Raw genomic sequence first — 19446 nt, forward strand, 5'->3', positions numbered from 1 at the left:
GGAACTCATGAGAGAGTTGCCAAGGATTAGCCTCTCATTCTATATATTGGAGGCTTGGGGCATTGTGAAGGAGGTCGGAAGGTTGAAGGATTACTAACTTATTATCGAAACTTTTTATGAGACATATTGGTTTACCAAGAGGTTAAGAAGAGAGAGAGAGAAAGGAGTTGGAGGATTAAGGGAAGCTTGATTCACCAGATGGTTGTAATCATCCTTTCCTATTAATAATATAGACCTGCAGTTGTGTTGTCTACTCTATGGTGTTTATATTGTATTCTGTTACATGTTGATGCAATGCCATAGTTTATGAGTAGCTTAGATGCATTTTATTTGATATCCTTATATATTATTGTCTTGATTATCAGAGTTTATATGTTGTAGTATTATTTCTTGTCTTGTTTATATGCAGGTATTGATCTAGGAGCTAGCAAAGAGGTCTTTTGCTATGCCAATAAAACTGCATCAATATCCGAGGTAATCTCTTCCCTCCTACTTTGAATATCATACATTAATATGGATATGTATATGCTTCTTTGTGCCAGTTGCACCTAATCTGATTTGTCTACCAAGGATCCTAGGAAGATCCTTGAGGGTATTCTAGCCAAAACCACCCATGCATTAATCCCTATAGCAGGGTGTGGGGGAAGAGCTGGAGCTAGATACTATCATCCACCATGGAGTTTGATACACACCATAGATGGTAGGTGGTGACATGTGTACCCAGATCATCCCCTTGTTTCCCTTCAAACTTCGGGATGTTGGCAGGTATCTTGTGCGGGATTGGGGGCCAATGTAAGTTATGGTATATGGGGTCATTAGTCAGTTTATACTGATCGAGGATATCGAATGTTGCCAAAAAAATAAAAGTGTTTAGTGTCCCAGAGTTTTACCCGGGTGACGAAGAATGAATTGAAGGACCCTGGGGTCCTCCCATTGTGTTGTTTCCAATAGGATACATAATATTTATTAGATAATAACATGCTTGCTGTGGTGGAACAATCATATATGGCAACGGTCCATAAGGGATATTAGGTTGGGGGGAAAGGACTGGTTTCCCCCAGGATAAAAAGTGCCCCCTTGACTCAATTGAGGTTGAGGAGGGGGTGCCCAGATAGATGGAGCAAGACCTGGTTGAGGGATTCCTCTAGCCATATAATTTGTCATAGGTACATGGCTGACACTAGAATAATGTCCACTTGGGGGAGGTAAGTCGATTAATGTGAGTCCAACTTGTCCTATAGGCGAAGGGGGAACAATGATGCCCCCGACTAGTTGTGCATGTTGTGAACATTTCCCCCTGACATTTGAGCTTGGGCGTTTGAAGTTAACATCAGATTCCAACCAAAAGGATTACCAAAGGGACTTGTGCTAATAACTATATTCAGAGCAATAGCCAAAGGTCCAAGAGTAGACAAAAAATGGGTAGAAACCGACATGTACTAGGTTCCACTCATATTAAGTGTAACTAGGTTGCTCGGACTTGGCATATTATGGATAGTAGGGTAATCAATCAGTTGTGTGTTACTGACTATTGGGAAGGAAGTGATGGTGGACCAATCAGTTATAGACATATTTTGTTAGGGTCCCACCTTAACCCCCTTATTTATGTCATGGGATCACGTCATAGTCAAGAGTCAATAAAGCCCATATTAATATTTGTAAGTGGTTAACCCGCAATTAATGACGGGACCACAGTTAGTTGCAAATGGGCCGTAGTATTAGATAGATGGTATTAATAAAACCCACGGTATTGGCCCGTGGTATTGTATGTATGAGTCATATATAAAGGATAGAGACTCCCTGCGAGGAGCATGGTGTCTTATTTTGTATTCGAGCTCTGCTCTCTTGGAGGTTGCCCCCTCGAAGAGGCAAGTGAACATTACTCTCTGAATAATAAAATCATTGCTATTCTGTGTTCTGGGTATCTTTTCTTCGCATATTCTGTATTTGGGTATCATTTTGCAGGTTAAGAGCATAACAAGTGGTATCAGAGCACTTTCCAGGGCCGGTGGGATCTCCAATTCTTAGCAATTTTTTTTTCGGCTAGAGACGTGTTCTAGCGTCTTTAAACCACGGGATCTATCGTTGAGCGCATAAACCTGCGGATTTGGGGAGGCATGCATGCAGGAAATACAAGAGGTGGTCACGTCTGTTGGACTCCCTTGTAACCCCTGTGGGTATCCCTTCGAGTAGTAGCGCATTAGACAGAACCGCGAACGGACTGTCTTCCACGTACCCTCTGGGTATATCGGAAGCCCCCTAGGCTCCCTTGAAACCTCGCCATAGATAAACCGTCGGCCGTCTTGTGGCTACAGTACACCGAGAACAGCACTCGGAGAGATTACTCGCCCGTACGATAGGGAAGTCGGGTTGTACGGCTAAGGGTACGATCGATCCTCCTTAGTTAGAGCCCTGAAAGATTGGGCCGAGTACTACTGCCAGACCCTTATGTATATTGCAATCTGTAGCACCTGACACTCCTCACGACCATAGTTTCCTTTTCTATCGGGGGATCACGCATCATCTATTCCGATCCGCGTGTGCAAAGAGGTGCAGCAGCAGCAGACATCAGTCCCGCAGATCCATCAGATCCGCTGCAGCAGTTGTTCCGCCATTCAGATCTCTCAGACCCACCAGATCGGAGTTGTTGTGAAGGGTTCCTATACCGGGGTATACTTTTCGCAGGACTTTTGGTAGCATTGACATTTTGAGGATTTGGCGACTGCAGTATTGATCAAGAAGGAATAAAACTCCGTTAGGAGTTTTCCAAAAAAAAAAAAAAAAAAAAAAAGTCTGAGATCTTCCGGGGCGCTTATTGGTGATCTAGCCCATCAGAATCAGGACGACGAGCTGAGCAAGGTGGTACCATTCAATTTATTAGTAAAATTTTTTAGGCGGTCCCAATTTTTCATCAGGTTGGTGTATGGTAGAAACTAGAGCTCAAGCGATGGCCAATGAAAGGATGGACAAACTTGAAGACATTGTGAACTCCATCCAAACTGAGATGAACTCCCTCCAAACTGAGATTCGCAGACTAAGTCTCCAGATATAGCAATTCCTCCCGAAGGGCAAGGAGCAAGCCCACGAGGAGGCGTATAATGGCCATGAATACAATGAGGGTGAGTCTAGCCACTCTCCTCACGTCTGGCACACCCATCCACCACCCAGTCAGCAACCTCCCAAGTTGGATGTGCATAAATTTGACGGTTCTCACCCGTCCGCATGGCTAGCACAAATGGAGCAGTATTTCAAATTGAATCATATCCCAGATGATGCGAATAAGCTTATGTTGGGGAGCATGTACTTAGACAATGAACGGTGGCAATGGTGGGAATGGCATCAGCGTTGCAATGGACCTTTTAGGACCTGGACCCAATTTACCAAAGCTCTTCGAGATCGCTTTGAACAGGAAGACTCTTTTTTGGGTCGTCTCACTAAGCTCCGACGAACTGGTACAGTGGATGAATATATTACCGCTTTTGAAGCCTTAGCCTTCCGCACTAGAGGTCTCACAGATGAGTTCTACACGGAACGTTTTATCAGCGGTCTTAAAGAAGCCATCAAAGCTCAAGTTCTACTTCACCACCCTCCCACGTGGACGGAGGCTTGCCAGGTAGATCGTAAGGTGGAACGTGCATTAATAGCCCAATACAATCGCCCAAATTTCCCCGCTAAAGGTCGTCCCCCACAAGCTCACAACACGACTCAAACACTTAAGGTCCAAAAGGTGTCACCTGCGGAAATGGCCGAAATAAGGAAGCAAGGACTATGTTACTACTGTGATGAAAAATACTCCCCAGGTCATAAATGCAAGGAGCCCAAATTTTTTCAAATAGATGCCACTGACTACAACTCAACAGAGGAAGATCCATCACTTGAGAAACATGAGGCGCTAGAAGAAGACAACCCAAAGGAGAATGTCTTTGACGAACCAGTTATTTCGCTGCATGCGTTGGCAGGGATTTCTTCCCCTCAAACTCTCAAAATCCGGGGTTTTCTTAAACATCGCCCAGTAGTAGTCTTGATTGATAGTGGAAGTACCCATAATTTCATCCATCAAAAAATCGCAGAAGCAGCACATTGTTTTGTACGAGCAGTTTCTAACTTCCAAGTCCAAATTGCGGATGGGGGCACAATGAAATGTGAAGGCCGCTGTGAAAATGTCAAACTTCAAATGGGGGATTATCAGTTGAAAACCCACATGTTTTCCATACACATGGGGGGTTGCGACATTGTCCTCGGTGCTGAATGGCTCCGCACTCTTGGGCCAATCACAATGGATTTCCAGGAGTTATATATGAGTTTTAAGCAGAACAACTCCACACATACCCTCCGTGGACTCCAGGCGGGAGCCCCCTCTATCATCAGCTCGCATAGGATGGAAAAATTGTTAAAAAAGGGCCATCATGGAGTAGTAGCTCAATTTAATGCCATCCAGGTAGTCGAAACCATGTCTCTGCCAATTCATCATGAGATGCAACAGATTTTAAATAACCATCGGAGGGTCTTTGACAAGCCTAATGAGCTTCCACCCTCGCGAGGGGAACATGATCATAGCATCACCTTGGTTCCAGGGGCCCAACCCCCAAATGTGTGGCCATACAGATATCCGTTCACCCAAAAGAATGAAATAGAAAAAATCATCAAGGAACTGTTGGAAGCAGGTGTCATTCATCGCAGCATTAGTCCTTATTCATCCCCAGTGGTCATGGTGCTCACGAAAGATGGGGAGTGGCGGATGTGTCCCGACTTCAGGGTCCTCAATAATTTGACAGTCAAAGATAAATTTCCCATCCCGATGGTTGACGATTTGCTGGACGAACTCAATGGGGCTCAATTCTTCACTAAGTTGGATCTTCGCTCAAGCTACCACCAAATTCGCATGAAGGAAGTCGACATTCCCAAGACGGCTTTCAGAACTCATGAAGGCCATTATGAGTTCCTGGTCATGCCATTTGGTCTTTGTAATGCCCCCTCTACTTTTCAGAGCCTTATGAATCACATTCTCAAACCATATCTCAGAAAATTTGTCCTTGTCTTCTTCGATGACATCCTCATCTATAGTGGCACTTGGGCTGCACATCTTCAGCATGTAGATCTACTCTTGCAACTGCTTCGCAAGCATAAATTATTTGTCAAGATGTCCAAGTGTTCGTTTGGCATGGAAGAAGTTGAGTATTTGGGCCACATTGTGGGGTGTGAAGGTGTCAAGGTGGACCCCAAAAAGATCCAGGCAATGCAAGAATGGCCTCAACCTAAGACCTTGAAGAGCTTGAGAGGATTTTTGGGTCTCACAAGCTATTATCGTAAATTTGTCCACAACTATGGCCGCATAGCGAAACCCCTCACTCAACTCCTAAAGAAAAATTCCTTCTTCTGGAACGAGGAAGCACAACAGGCATTTACCGCTCTCAAAAACGCCATGTGTTCCACTCCAGTCTTAGCACTACCTGACTTCACCAAATCCTTTGTCATTGAATGTGATGCTTCGAGTACAGGTATTGGGGCGATCTTAATGCAGGAAGGGCGACCGTTGGCCTTCACAGGCCAACAACTCAGTGGGAGGAATCTGGGCCAATCTACCTACGAGAAGGAAATGATGGCCATCTTACATGCAGTCGAGACCTGGCGACCTTACTTATTGGGGCGACGTTTCCAAATCCGCACAGATCATCACAGTCTTAAATATTTTTTGGAGCAACGCCTATCCTCCCCACAACAAAATAAATGGTTAGCCAAAATGCTGGGATATGATTATGAGATCATTTCCAAGAAAGGGAAAGACAATAGTGTAGCAGATGCATTATCTCGCCAATTTGAGGAGGAAAGTACTCTGCTCGCAATTTCCCTCCCCATTCCAGACTGGATTGAAGAGGCTCGCAGGGAATGGTTTTCACACCCCGGGCTATCCCAACTCATTTCTCAATTGCAGGTAGATCCTACTCCCACCAAGGGATACTCGTGGCAGAATGATATTCTTCGCTACAAGGACAGAGTCGTAATCTCACCAACATCCACCCTCAAAAGTCACATTTTGGCAGAATTGCACTCATCTCCCATTGCAGGACATTCGGGCTTTCAGAAGACGTATGCTCGCACCAAAAGATCATTTTTTTGGACAGGCATGAAAAAGGACATCCTCACCTTCGTAGCAGAATGTGATGTCTGTCAACGCCACAAAGGGGAAACCGTCAACACACCAGGTACATTACAACCATTGCCCATTCCAGCATCAATTTGGATGGAGGTTTCTATGGATTTCATTACAGGTCTTCTAAAGTCAGGGAACAAGTCAGTCATCATGGTGGTGGTGGACCGACTGTCGAAGTATGCTCATTTCTGCACCCTACCCCACCCGTTTACACCAACTTTGGTTGCTCAATCTTTCATGGATCAGATCTTCAAATTGCATGGCATGCCCACTTCTATTGTGTCCGACCGCGACCCGATCTTCACCAATAATTTTTGGCAGGAACTCTTCAGAATACAAGGCACTCAACTCAAACTCAGTACTTCATATCATCCGCAAACAGATGGTCAAACCGAAGCAGTCAACAAATGTCTAGAAACCTACCTTAGGTGTTTCACTTCAGAAAAGCAACACCTTTGGGTACAGTGGTTACCTCTGGCTGAATGGTGGTATAACACCAACTATCATGCCACCACCAAAATGACTCCCTATGAAGCAGTATATGGTCAACTTCCGCCTTCCCCTACTTCTTATCTCAAGGGGTGCTCCAAAGTACAAGCAGTGGATCAACTCCTACAACACCACGCAACCATGCTCGCCCATCTTAGAGAGAATCTTCATCAAGCTCAGAACCGCATGAAGCAATAGGTCGACCAGCATCGCTCAGAGCGCCAATTTCAAGAAGGGGATCAGGTCTTTTTGAGGCTGCAACCATATAAGCAAACATCACTCAAAGACAAGGGTTGTCAAAAGCTCTCTCCAAAATTCTACGGACCATACCAAGTACTTCAGCGCATTGGAGAAGTGGCTTACAAGTTGGCTTTGTCACCGACGACAAAAATCCATCCATTTTTCCATGTATCGTGCCTCAAGAAAGTGATTGGGAACAATTGCCGAGTTCAAACCAGTCTACCTGAATTGGACGAAGAAGGGTCAATCTGGCTTCAACCCGAACAGGTTCTAGACACACGAGACAAGCACCTGCGCGGCCGCATGATTAAGGAAGTCCTCGTCAAATGGAAAGACACCTCTCCGAAAGATGCAACTTGGGAACCAGCCACTATTCTTCAGCAGTTTCCGCAGCTTCAGCCTTGAGGACAAGGCTAGTCTTAAGGGGAGGGCATGTTAGGGTCCCACCCTAACCCCCTTATTTATGTCATGGGATCACGTCATAGTCAAGAGTCAATAAATCCCATATTAATATTTGTAAGTGGTTAACCCGCAATTAATGACGGGACCACAGTTAGTTGCAAATGGGCCGTAGTATTAGATAGATGGTATTAATAAAACCCACGGTATTGGCCCGTGGTATTGCATGTATGAGTCATATATAAAGGATAGAGACTCCCTGCGAGGAGCATGGTGTCTTATTTTGTATTAGAGCTCTGCTCTATTGGAGGTTGCCCCCTCGAAGAGGCAAGTGAACATTACTCTCTGAATAATAAAATCATTGCTATTCTGTGTTCTGGGTATCTTTTCTTCGCATATTCTGTATTTGGGTATCATTTTGCAGGTTAAGAGCATAACATATTTGGGCACTGCAACCCCAATCACATATGTCCATAAAACAAGGGCCTCTAAGCGCCTAAAAGTGTTGTTTCATACCCTAAAGGAACAAGGTCAGCTAATTACATCATCTCCTAGAAGTTCTCCATAAAAAAATACTCAGAACTAGTCAAAACTGGACCATATAGGCTGCTCCACGCATAGGGTGCGATGCATCTCACCTATTACACACGGGGGATATGATGCATACTGGAAAGCCCTTTTGTAGGGTGTGATGAGCGAGAGTAGACAAATGGCAGGAGCAGTGTGCTAGGTGGAAACCCAGAGAATCTTCTAGAAACTGCTCATATGACACTTGCCTCTCTGAATTTTCCCAGGGATGAGTAAGAGATCTGAAATCTCTAAGTGGAACCAAGAACTATCAGTGAAATGACACTAATCAAAATACCAGAAGCTGACTCACTCTCCTGTAAACATCTATATATGGATCCCTCATCCAAGAGATCCAGAGGCTGGAATTTTGTAATTTGCAAGGAAGTGTTGTTGGTTTCTATTTGAAGACATTGTTGGGTGATCTTGCTTTGTATGAGGTGAAGAGGGCTTTCATGCTGGGAGGATGATGCTGGATCAGACAACCTGGTTGTAATCCTCTCTTCTACTACTTCTATCAATAAAGCTCTTTTAGTTTTCCTCCATATGCTTGTATATCTCTGAATCTTGTTTGTGTATGCATTTATATGGTTAATGTACATCTGATCCTACATTATTTATGGTTATAGATCTCTATGCTTTGAAGGTATTTTGTTGTCTTGAGTCTACAGGTGTTCTTTGAAGCGGGACAAGTGAGAAAGGAGTGGCGAAAGGTATTTCAAAGGAGAGAGGAAACAAGCAAGGAGACTAGCGAAAGACTGAGGTTGGTGCTCTCTGCTTCTCTCTCATCTATCTCTCATAAAGGAAAACACAAGTAACTTTAATATGTTTGTTTCTAAGATAGCTACCCATCTTAGTGGGACTAGCAGCTCTGAATGGACACTAGTTTTCCCGATAACAAAATGGTGACTCTACTGGGGAGCGAATAGTTTGTTTGTTTTGTTACTATTTTTTGCTTTATAAACCATAGACGGAGCCTGGAGTTAAGCCAACTAGACTTCGAACTGCTTTTGCAATGCAACTGCAAAGTAGATCAATGCTGCTTCAGTCAATCTCTGGGTTGGTTTATGAACTGAACATCTAGCTTGCAAACATCCCAAGTGCCCTGGTGGTAGCTCAAATAACCTCATTAGATCAACCCCTATACTTTGTGTTTACTGACTATCATTAGCTAAGCTTAAACCCCTAAAATTAGCTGCAAACTGTGAGTGAAAACCAAGCACAGTCTCGTCCCTAGTCCATCGGACTATCTCTTCTTGGCAACCTGGATGCATCACACGTCCCATGTGTTGTTGGTGAGATGCATCCCTGTTTCACTGTGTTACAGGTGCAATGATTGACTAAGATTGTTTCTACCTCCAGATTTTGGTTTTTTCTTCATTGTCTTCAACTTTATTCAATAGTTTTGCTGTCTGTGATCAATATATCTCTGTTGAAACCATCTTCCTTCTAATTATTTAGCCTCCATCAGAAGGAATTGTGAATGTTTTTTTTTTTTTTTTTATGTATTTTTCATCATTTACAGTTCTCCTTTGCAAAAAGTAGCTTAATCGGACTGCCGTCTTTTGATTTGAAAGTGTCGCAAGTGTTGTTTTCAGTCAAGAAAAAGAGTGTCACAAAGCATTCCTCTTTTAGATAGTTGATTACACTTTTGGCCATTGTATTGGATTTGGATCATTAGTATTTCAAGTGTCAAAAGCAGTTTTAAATTCAAAATTGCAAAGTGTCGTCTTAGCCTCCCTTTCGTTTTTTGAAGAGAAAATTGTTAGTACTGTCGCTTTGAAAGAAGATAGTTCAGATCTATACTTTGTTTTCTTTTTTTCATTCTCACATTAAGGAAACTGAAAAACAATACATGCATGTGCATTTTCATTAAGACTGCATGCTGAAGTTGATTTAGGAAAAGTGCATCTAGTGTGTTATCTCTGCTCTATGTTGAAAGAATTTCATTTCTCTTTCCTTAGTAGCTAGGATTTTCATTGCAAAAAGAAAGTAAACTACTGTTTATCATTTTAGAGAGAATTTTTCGGCGAAAATCACAAGGAAAATCATTTTTCGACGCGTTTCGAACCAACCAGTGTGGTTCATCGTCAGGACAAGTTGAAGAACAGATCCAGCTTATCATGTTTAAATAGCTAGAGCAGAGACACCAACGGTTACCTGGGCAAGAGGTTGACTCAAGGAGCAAGGTCAAATCATGTTAAATTAGGTAAAAAATAAAATAATTAAATAACTAAATATAAATAGAAATAAATGAAAATATATAACATTTTAAATAAAAATATAAATTTAGTTACAATAGGGGTAAGAACAATAATAATAAATTACCTAATTAATATATAAATAATAATAAACCACTTATTTCCTAATTAAATTAATAAATATAATAATAGAAATAAATAAAATATATAAAATTTATATATATAAAAATATAAATTTAGTTATATCGGGAGTAAGAAAAACAATAAATTATTTATTTAATATATAAATGAGGAACACTAATAAACCACTTATTTATAAGGGAAAAATATATAAAATAATAAATATAAAAGTAAATAAAAATATATAAAATTTTATATAAAAATATAAATTTAGTTATAATAGGTGTAAGAAAAATAATAATAAAGTATTTATTTAATATATAAAGAATAATGATAAACCACTTATCTATTAAATAAATAAATGAAAAACTATATAAAAATTAAAAATATAATAAAAAAATATAAATTAATAATTTAATTTATTAGGTTAAATTAGGCAAAAAATAAATAACTAAATAACTAAATATAAATAAATGAAAATATATAAAAAATATAAATATAGTTACATTAGGGGTAAGAACAATAATAATAAATCACCTAATTAATATATAAATAATAATAACTACTTATTTCCTAATTAATAAATATAATAATAGAAATAAATAAAATATATAAATTTTTTATATATAAAAATATAAATTTAGTTAATAATAAAGCAGTTAAAAATAAATAAATAAATAAATAATACTAATAATAATATTGTTTAGATAATCTTCGGCAAAATCACATAATCAATCTTTTGTCGACGCGTTTCGACCAACCAGTGTGGTTCATCATCAGGACAAGTTGAAGACCAATCTGGTTAAGCTGGCTTAAATAGAGTGTGCAGAGATCCCAACGGCTATAATGCCAACAGCTAATTATGACCAAAGGTCTTAGTCAAACCACTAATTATATTTTTAATATTGCTAAAACCTATAATCTATATATACTAAGAGGGTTTCTTTGTTAATTTTAAGTATACCCGAGATATGTGAACCTACCTTACATCCAAGGGACCACGGACAGGATTGCAAGGATTTTGAGGAAGTACGATGTGTCCACTTCTTTTAGGCCTCTCAACACCATCCGTGGCTCCCTCAGGTCTGTGAAAGACCCTATTGACCCTAAGGACATGAAGGGCGTCTATGTCATTCCCTGTTCCTGTGGGACCCCTTATATTGGTGAGACTGGTCGCTCTATCAATCAACGGATTAGCGAGCATTCGGCGGACTTAAGGCATGGTAGGACCAAGTCCTCAGCCCTGGCTGAGCATGCGGGGAAGACTATGCATCATGTATGTATAGAAGAGGCTCAAGTCATTGCCAAAGTAGCATAGTTTCACCATCGCAAATTTAGAGAGGCCCTGGAGATTGAGAAAAGGCCGAATAATCTGAATAGGGATGATGGCTGGAAGATCAGCAGTTGCTGGGTCCCAGCCTTGTCTTCCTAGCCTCCTCTTTCCCCCTTTTGTTAGGTCCTATGGTCTCCGTCTTCCATCTTCTTAAGGTGTGTTTTTGGCGGATTACTAATTCCTTTTATTTTGGACTATTAAACCCTATTTTATACCTTATGAGTAATAATCTATTTACCTAATTGACATAGATATCTTTTTAGTATTACTTATTTAATGAATATAGATTATTAAATATAAATTATAGAAAGTGATATAGTTGATAAAATGACCTTTATGTCTAATAATAAATAAGAAATTATTATTTTATATATAATACTTTGATATGATTATATGATATACCCATAATAGTTAGTGAGATTGAGTTAGTTATAATTTTGGATATTCTATTATTAATAAACATATACTTTAATTATACGTAACTAAATAATAGAGATTTAACATGAATACTTAATTAAAAATATTGGAATTATTATTTAATAAACATAAATTATTATTTTATTAAACATAAATTATTATTTTATTTTCGAATGGGCCAATTTGATATAATTAATTAATTAAATATTATATTAAAGTTTACATTTGGACCTTAGCTTTAAACAATAATATTAAATTAATACACTATGTACCCATATTCTATTATTAATAAACACACACTTTAGTTATGTATTTACCTAATATAACTAAATAATAAGGATTTAACAAGAATTCTAATTTATAAATATTGGAATTATATATTATTTAGGTTATTGAATAAACTTAAATTATTTTTTGGGCCAATTTGATATAATTATTTTATTAGAGTCTACCTTTGGACCATTAACTTTAATCAATTAATATTAAATTAATACTCAATTATTAATTAACATATACTTTAATTATGTATTTACCTAAGTAATAAAGATTTAACAAGAATACTAATTTAATAATATTGGAATTATCAATTATATAGATGATTTAATTATTATTTTTATTTTCGAATGGGCCCTTTGATATAATTAATTAAAATACTATATTAGAGTTTACCTTTAGACGTCTAGCTTTATACAATTATTATTAAATTAATACACAATTTACCTAATGTAACAAATTTCTTAGAAAAGTAATAATGGAATGATATTATTTAATTAAATATGAACGAATAGATTAAAAATACTATATTATTCATACTTAAAATTAACAAAGAAACCCTCTTAGTATATATAGATTATAGGTTTTAGCAATATTAAAAATATAATTAGTGGTTTGACTAAGACCTTTGGTCATAATTAGCTGTTGGCATTATAGCCGTTGGGATCTCTGCACACTCTATTTAAGCCAGCTTAACCAGATTGGTCTTCAACTTGTCCTGATGATGAACCACACTGGTTGGTTCGAAACGCGTCGACAAAAGATTGATTATGTGATTTTGCCGAAGATTATCTAAACAATGTTATGGATCACAGAAGTCTAAATTCCTTACTAATAATAATAATAATAATGATGATAATAATATAATAAAATAATAAATCGATAATAATAATAACAAAAATAGTAATAATAATAAAACTAATAATAATAATAATAATAATAATAAAAACTAAATAATAAATAAAAACAAAACTAAATTCTAAGGAGGAGGGCGGAAGCCAACTAGGAAGAGAGAGCAGGGACCCAACATCTACTAACTTTCCAGCCATCGTCTCTATTAAGATTGCTAGGCCTTTTCTCAATCTCAAGCGCTTCCCAGCCATCGTAAATTCAAGGAAGCGCTTGAGATTGAGAAAAGGCCTAGCAATCTTAATAGAGACGATGGCTAGAAAGTTAGTAGATGTTGGGTCCCTGCTCTCTCTTCCTAGTTGGCTTCCGCCCTCCTCCTTAGAATTTAGTTTTGTTTTTATTTATTATTTAGTTTTTATCTTTATTATTATTATTATTATTAGTTTTATTATTATTACTATTTTTGTTATTATTATTATCGATTTATTCTTTTATTATATTATTATCATCATTATTCTAATTATTATTATTAGTATTATTTATTTATTTTTAACTGCTTTATTATTAACTAAATTTATATTTTTATATATAAAAATTTTATATATTTTATTTATTTCTATTATTATATTTATTAATTAGGAAATAAGTAGTTATTATTATTTATATATTAATTAGGTGATTTATTATTATTGTTCTTACCCCTAATGTAACTATATTTATATTTTTTATATATTTTCATTTATTTATATTTAGTTATTTATTTTTTACCTAATTTAACCTAATAAATTAAATTATTAATTTATATTTTTTTATTATATTTTTAATTTTTATATAGTTTTTCATTTATTTATTTATTTAATAGATAAGTGGTTTATTATTATTCTTTATATATTAAATAAATAATTTATTATTATTTTTCTTACACCTATTATAACTAAATTTATATTTTTATATAAAATTTTATATATTTTTATTTACTTTTATATTTATTATTTTATATATTTTTCCCTTATAAATAAGTGGTTTATTATTGTTCCTCATTTATATATTAAATAAATAATTTATTGTTTTTCTTACTCCCGATATAACTAAATTTATATTTTTATATATAAAAATTTTATATATTTTATTTATTTCTATTATTATATTTATTAATTTAATTAGGAAATAAGTGGTTTATTATTATTTATATATTAATTAGGTAATTTATTATTATTGTTCTTACCCCTAATGTAACTAAATTTATATTTTTTCATTTATTTCTATTTCTATTTAGTTATTTAATTATTTATTTTTTACCTAATTTAACCTGATTTGACCTTGCTCCTTGAGTCAACCTCTTGCCCAGGTAACCGTTGGTGTCTCTGCTCTAGCTATTTAAACATGATAAGCTGGATCTGTTCTTCAACTTGTCCTGACGATGAACCACACTGGTTGGTTCGAAACGCGTCGACAAATGATTTTCCTTGTGATTTTCGCCGAAAAATTCTCTCTAAATTGATATGGATCACAGAAGCCTGAACTCTATTATTGAATTACTGTTTATCATCTTAGATTTCACATTTAGGAATTGTATATCTACATCACGCGGTGAACCTTAAAGGCAAACTTCTTAAGAAAGATCAACTATAAAATAAACCTCAATGAACATAAAAACGATTTGGAACCTAACGCACAACATTTAGAAGTCTAGGCTAGAGACGTATTCTGGCGTCATAAAGCCTGGTAACTATCGCTTTCATCGTAGGTTGGGTGATTCCTCCTCTTTGAGACGACAAGTGCCAGTATGGACTTGTGCTCCCACGTACCATCGAGTATATATTGGGAGACAAAAATAGGCTACATCCTTTATCCTTAGGAAGCCGTGTCTGCCGCCTCGATTGCAATGCACTAAACATAGCATTCAGGAAGATTGACTACCGTACCGTAAAAAGTATTGTGCAGTTTTGCGATTGGTTTGGTAATCCCTCTATTTAGATTTCCAGAGTAGTCACTTTCGTTCCTTTTTAGACTCCTTAAAAGAAAAGGTCCATTTGAGCACTTGTCACTTCAGGCTCATTAAAATAGAAGGCGACTAGAGTCATATTTAGCTTTTTATCGACTCTTAAAAATTGAAAAAGCAAGTTGTGTCAAAGTGTCATAAAATTCATTTAATTCGGAATAACATTTTCCCCTTTTTATTTTGAGTTGATCAAGTAATCCGCAATTGTGGAAGAAAGTCAATAAAAACCCCGTCGTTCGTAGAGACTAACGAGTCAACTGTCTTTGACTTCAGAAACAAAACCATTCCGGGCTAAGCGATCTCATTTAACTAGGTCAAAGTATCCTGGTTTGTTTGAAACTTGTGTTTCAACATCCTCAGAAGCTCTAGTTACTCCAACTATTTCTAGTATCCCTGCCTCTATAGAAGAAGTTCCACAGTTACAAGAGGACACTAGAATTGATCCTACTATAATGATAAACACATCTATTCCTGAACCAAATCCATCTAGGACTGATTCGGAAGGTGTTAACCCTGCAACATCTATCGCTGCAGAGTGTGCACCTTCTTTGGCACGAGAAATATTTTATGAACCTGATGGTCTGCCTCTTCCACTTGGACTAATTGCAATAGAAGAGACTGTGGAGGATATTCCATCCAGTAGCCCATTGCATTTTGGAACTGGGATCCACCTATATCCTTCTAATTTAGAAGATAGTCAACCTTCATCACAAGTTCCTGTAGAATTGCTAGGAAGTCTTTTGGATGGACTCAATATGTCTGAACAACCATCGATATCTAGGACTGTGTCATCCGATACAACAGTAGTAGAACCTCCTGCCACTACTTCGACAATGTTCGCTGGTATACCATCTGTCCCAACTAGCTCTCAACCGCTAGATGGAGTCCACCCAGGAACTATTTCGACAGTATGGTCTGTTCCCATTTGTTCATCTGGAATAATATCTGGAATTTCTTATGTTGAGTCTCAGCAAATTGATCCTCCACAGCAGTATCAATTTGGGCAGTCCAGTCTACAAGGACTAATTTTTCCTTTAAACACTGGATTGCTGCCATATGGGGGGCAGTATGCCTTTTCATTGTTCCCTCCCGGAGAACAACCATATGAGAGTTCACAACAAAATTCGAGTCAAGCTGGAATTGCATCCAGTGGTTGGATGCCAATACTACCTCAACAGCTAAGTGTTGTATATTAAATGCAACCAAATCTACCTGTGTCGAATATTCCCACTACACCAGCTATTGTAACGGTGTCACAAGTACAAGCGCTGCCTGTTGTATGTCAACCTCAAGTCTCTCAGGTCGTAATACAACAGCCTCTTATCTCAACGACTCAACCACAATAGTCAATTAGTGGCTCCTTAATTGAAGTGACTCAGGCTCAAATGGGTACTATTACCCCTCATCTTGGTCAAACATCTAGTATTGGACAACAGCAAATGGCTTCACAACCATGGCTGGTGCAATATCAACAACCGCAATTCCAGCAAGCTTACCAAGGACCTGAGCAACAAAGCTTTGTGGGTAATGGGCAATCGTATATTCAAAACGGTCACCATCAATCATATCATAACGGTTATGCCTATCAACCTTATCAAAGTTATCAACATCAAATACATTATGCTGGTATGCAAAGACCCACTGCTCAGGCGATCCCATCTTATCCTGGGTACGCTTCATCAAACCTAAATCAACAGTTGCCTTTCATTGCATCATTGGAATTACCAGATCTGAATCGGCTAACAAATGATCCAATTGCTTACGACCCTTGGTGGTCGACGATTCCTCATAAACTTCTGTCAGATATTCCTAAATTCAATGGAAATCCAGGTGAAGATCCGTCGAATCATGTGATGACCTTTCATCTGTGGTGTTCGTTCAACACTCTCAATGATGATTTGATTAGACTTCACCTCTTTCAGAGAACGTTAACTGGTCCCGCAGCAAAATGGTACATCAAATTGCCTAGAGCTTCATTCGATAATTTCAGCGCCCTTGCCACAACCTTTTAAACCCATTTTCAGCTACCCATAAGTTACGAAATAGGAACGAAGCTTCTTACCAATTTTAAACAGACGACAACCACTCACATATGTGATCATATTCATGAGTGGTGACGTCGTCGTCGAATGGTAAAAACATATGTTCCTAATAAGCTGCTAGCTGAATGGTTTATTAAGTCATTATTGCCTTCTATTACAAAAGATGTGGCTAAAGGGGGGGTTGTCACTTAAGAGCAAGTCACTGCTCATGCACAATATCTAGGTTTGATCTTTACTCAGTCTGGCACGCTCTATGACAAAATTCCTGATGCTCCTAGACCAGAGTTTTCCGTTCCTCCTCCTCCTAAATCAAGCAAAGACTCTCATGCCGGCAATGGCTTGATAGGCATAACCAGGGTGAAAACCGCGAAGGCTACATCTAAGAAAGCCCGTACGATTTCTGGGAAAAATGCAAATGATGAACTTCTTGCCTTGGTGGTTAATGCCGTGTTAATCGACAAAGGCAAAGAACCGAAGCAACCAGGGGGCAAGAAAAAAGGGAAAAGCAAAAAGAAGAAACATGATGATTCGTCTCCTGAAAAATCTTTTGCAAACCCTTCTGGGCAAAAGAAACCTAATTAGCCATGTCTCATATGCGATGAGGACCATTGGATGAGAGATTGTCCATATAAAGCTGAAGTTAAGAAAATCTTTAAGAGTTTAAGAACTTCAGTGGTATTGACTGACCCGTTTCCAAACCTAGAAACTGTTGGGTCCCTATAATACTAGTGATTACCCCATTACTATTGTAGTTATACCCCCTATTTATATTGTTGTGCCCCTATTACCCCCATATTGTTATTTTTGTGGCTTTATATTATTATTGTTAGGTCGGCTGGATTATATTGTGACTCCTTAGACTCCTATATATAGAAAGGAGGTTTTGTCATTTGTATCATCCAAGAATTGTTCATTTATGTAATGTAAAGGAGGTTTCCCCCTTGAAGAGGCTGAATTCTAAGGCGTGGATCTCTCTTTTCTATCTTTTTGTGAGCTGGTTTCATAACATTTGGTATCAGAGCTTTGGATTCTAGGGTTTCGCTGCTCCAAACAGGTCATCGTGGAATTTTCGCTATAACTTTTTTTATGTGACGTTTCAGAAGTCACAAAAAAAACCCATTTGAGAAGAAATCGCGCTGAACCTTGGGTCCAAATTTCAGAGCGTTTCGTGTGATATTTGCGGAGATATGATCTGAGGAAGTTGGTCTTTTTGCAGACTCCTGAATTACATTAAAAACAGGTGACCTGGGGAAAATCGTCATAACTTTCTCTCTGGGGATCGGATTGAAATTTCGTAAGAAGGTATAGAAAGAGGATGGACTTTAGTTTCTTGTATGTGTGTTCCAGATTCAAAGGTTGAAACAGGGACTCGTGGCACGTCGTACAAGTTCGCTCTACTGAACCAGTCTAAAAGCAAGTCACTGTGGGAGATTTCACATAACTCTACCTTGGAGAATCCAATTTGGCTCAGACCTGTGGCATTGGAAAGAGGACGCAGAAGGCTACTATAGGTAGAAATTTTAGAATTGGATGATCCAAAATTACAGAGATACATCAGATTCAATATCAGGCTTCTATAAAGTGAAAAAAGGTGTGTAGTTTTTTTTTTTAATTTTTGTGTAAGCTTGGTTTAACGGAATTCAAAGGGCATAGTAAAGCATTATTATCGGTAACTGATGCCCCGAGGAAAGAAAATGCAAACACCTAGTAAGGAACCTGAAAGCTCTAACATGACTCATGAAGAAGAGGAAGAAATGCTACATGATATATCAAAATTACAAGAACAAGTGCAACAAATGTCACACTCACAAAAGCTAACAGAAGCTAAGGTAAATGGCGTGGAATCTAATATAAAGGGCATGGAAGCTAAGATGGAGGATTCGATGGCAAATTTGAAGATAGATTTGAAGACAAACATGGAAGAATTGAAGAAGTTGCTACAAGAAAGGGTCACTAATGGTGAAAAGGTAGTAAAGGAAACTCATGATGAGAACAAAAGAAATGTTAATCATGATTCCATAGACTCTAATGTTGGATCGAAGACTCACCATGTTCCAAAAATCGATATGAGGAAGTTTGATGGCAAGGATCCCGCCACATGGATATTACAGAGGGAGCAATTCTTCGATCTCAATAATGTGAAAAACACACAAAAGGTACGTATGGCAACTTTATATTTGGAACCAAATCAGTTTGTATGGTATCAATGGCTTTGTTCTCGTAAACAATTTATCACTTGGGCAATTTTTACGGAAGAATTGATAACACATTATGAGGATACAAAAAGCAACACTTTTTTTAGCCAATTGATAAGTCTCAAACAAAAGGGTTCAATAATTGAGCACATTGAGGAGTTCCAAAAA

Source organism: Pinus tabuliformis, chromosome 7 (genome assembly GCF_031772625.1).
Source record: "Pinus tabuliformis cultivar Carrire ecotype Pingquan chromosome 7, CPIR1, whole genome shotgun sequence".
Taxonomy (NCBI): domain Eukaryota; kingdom Viridiplantae; phylum Streptophyta; class Pinopsida; order Pinales; family Pinaceae; genus Pinus; species Pinus tabuliformis.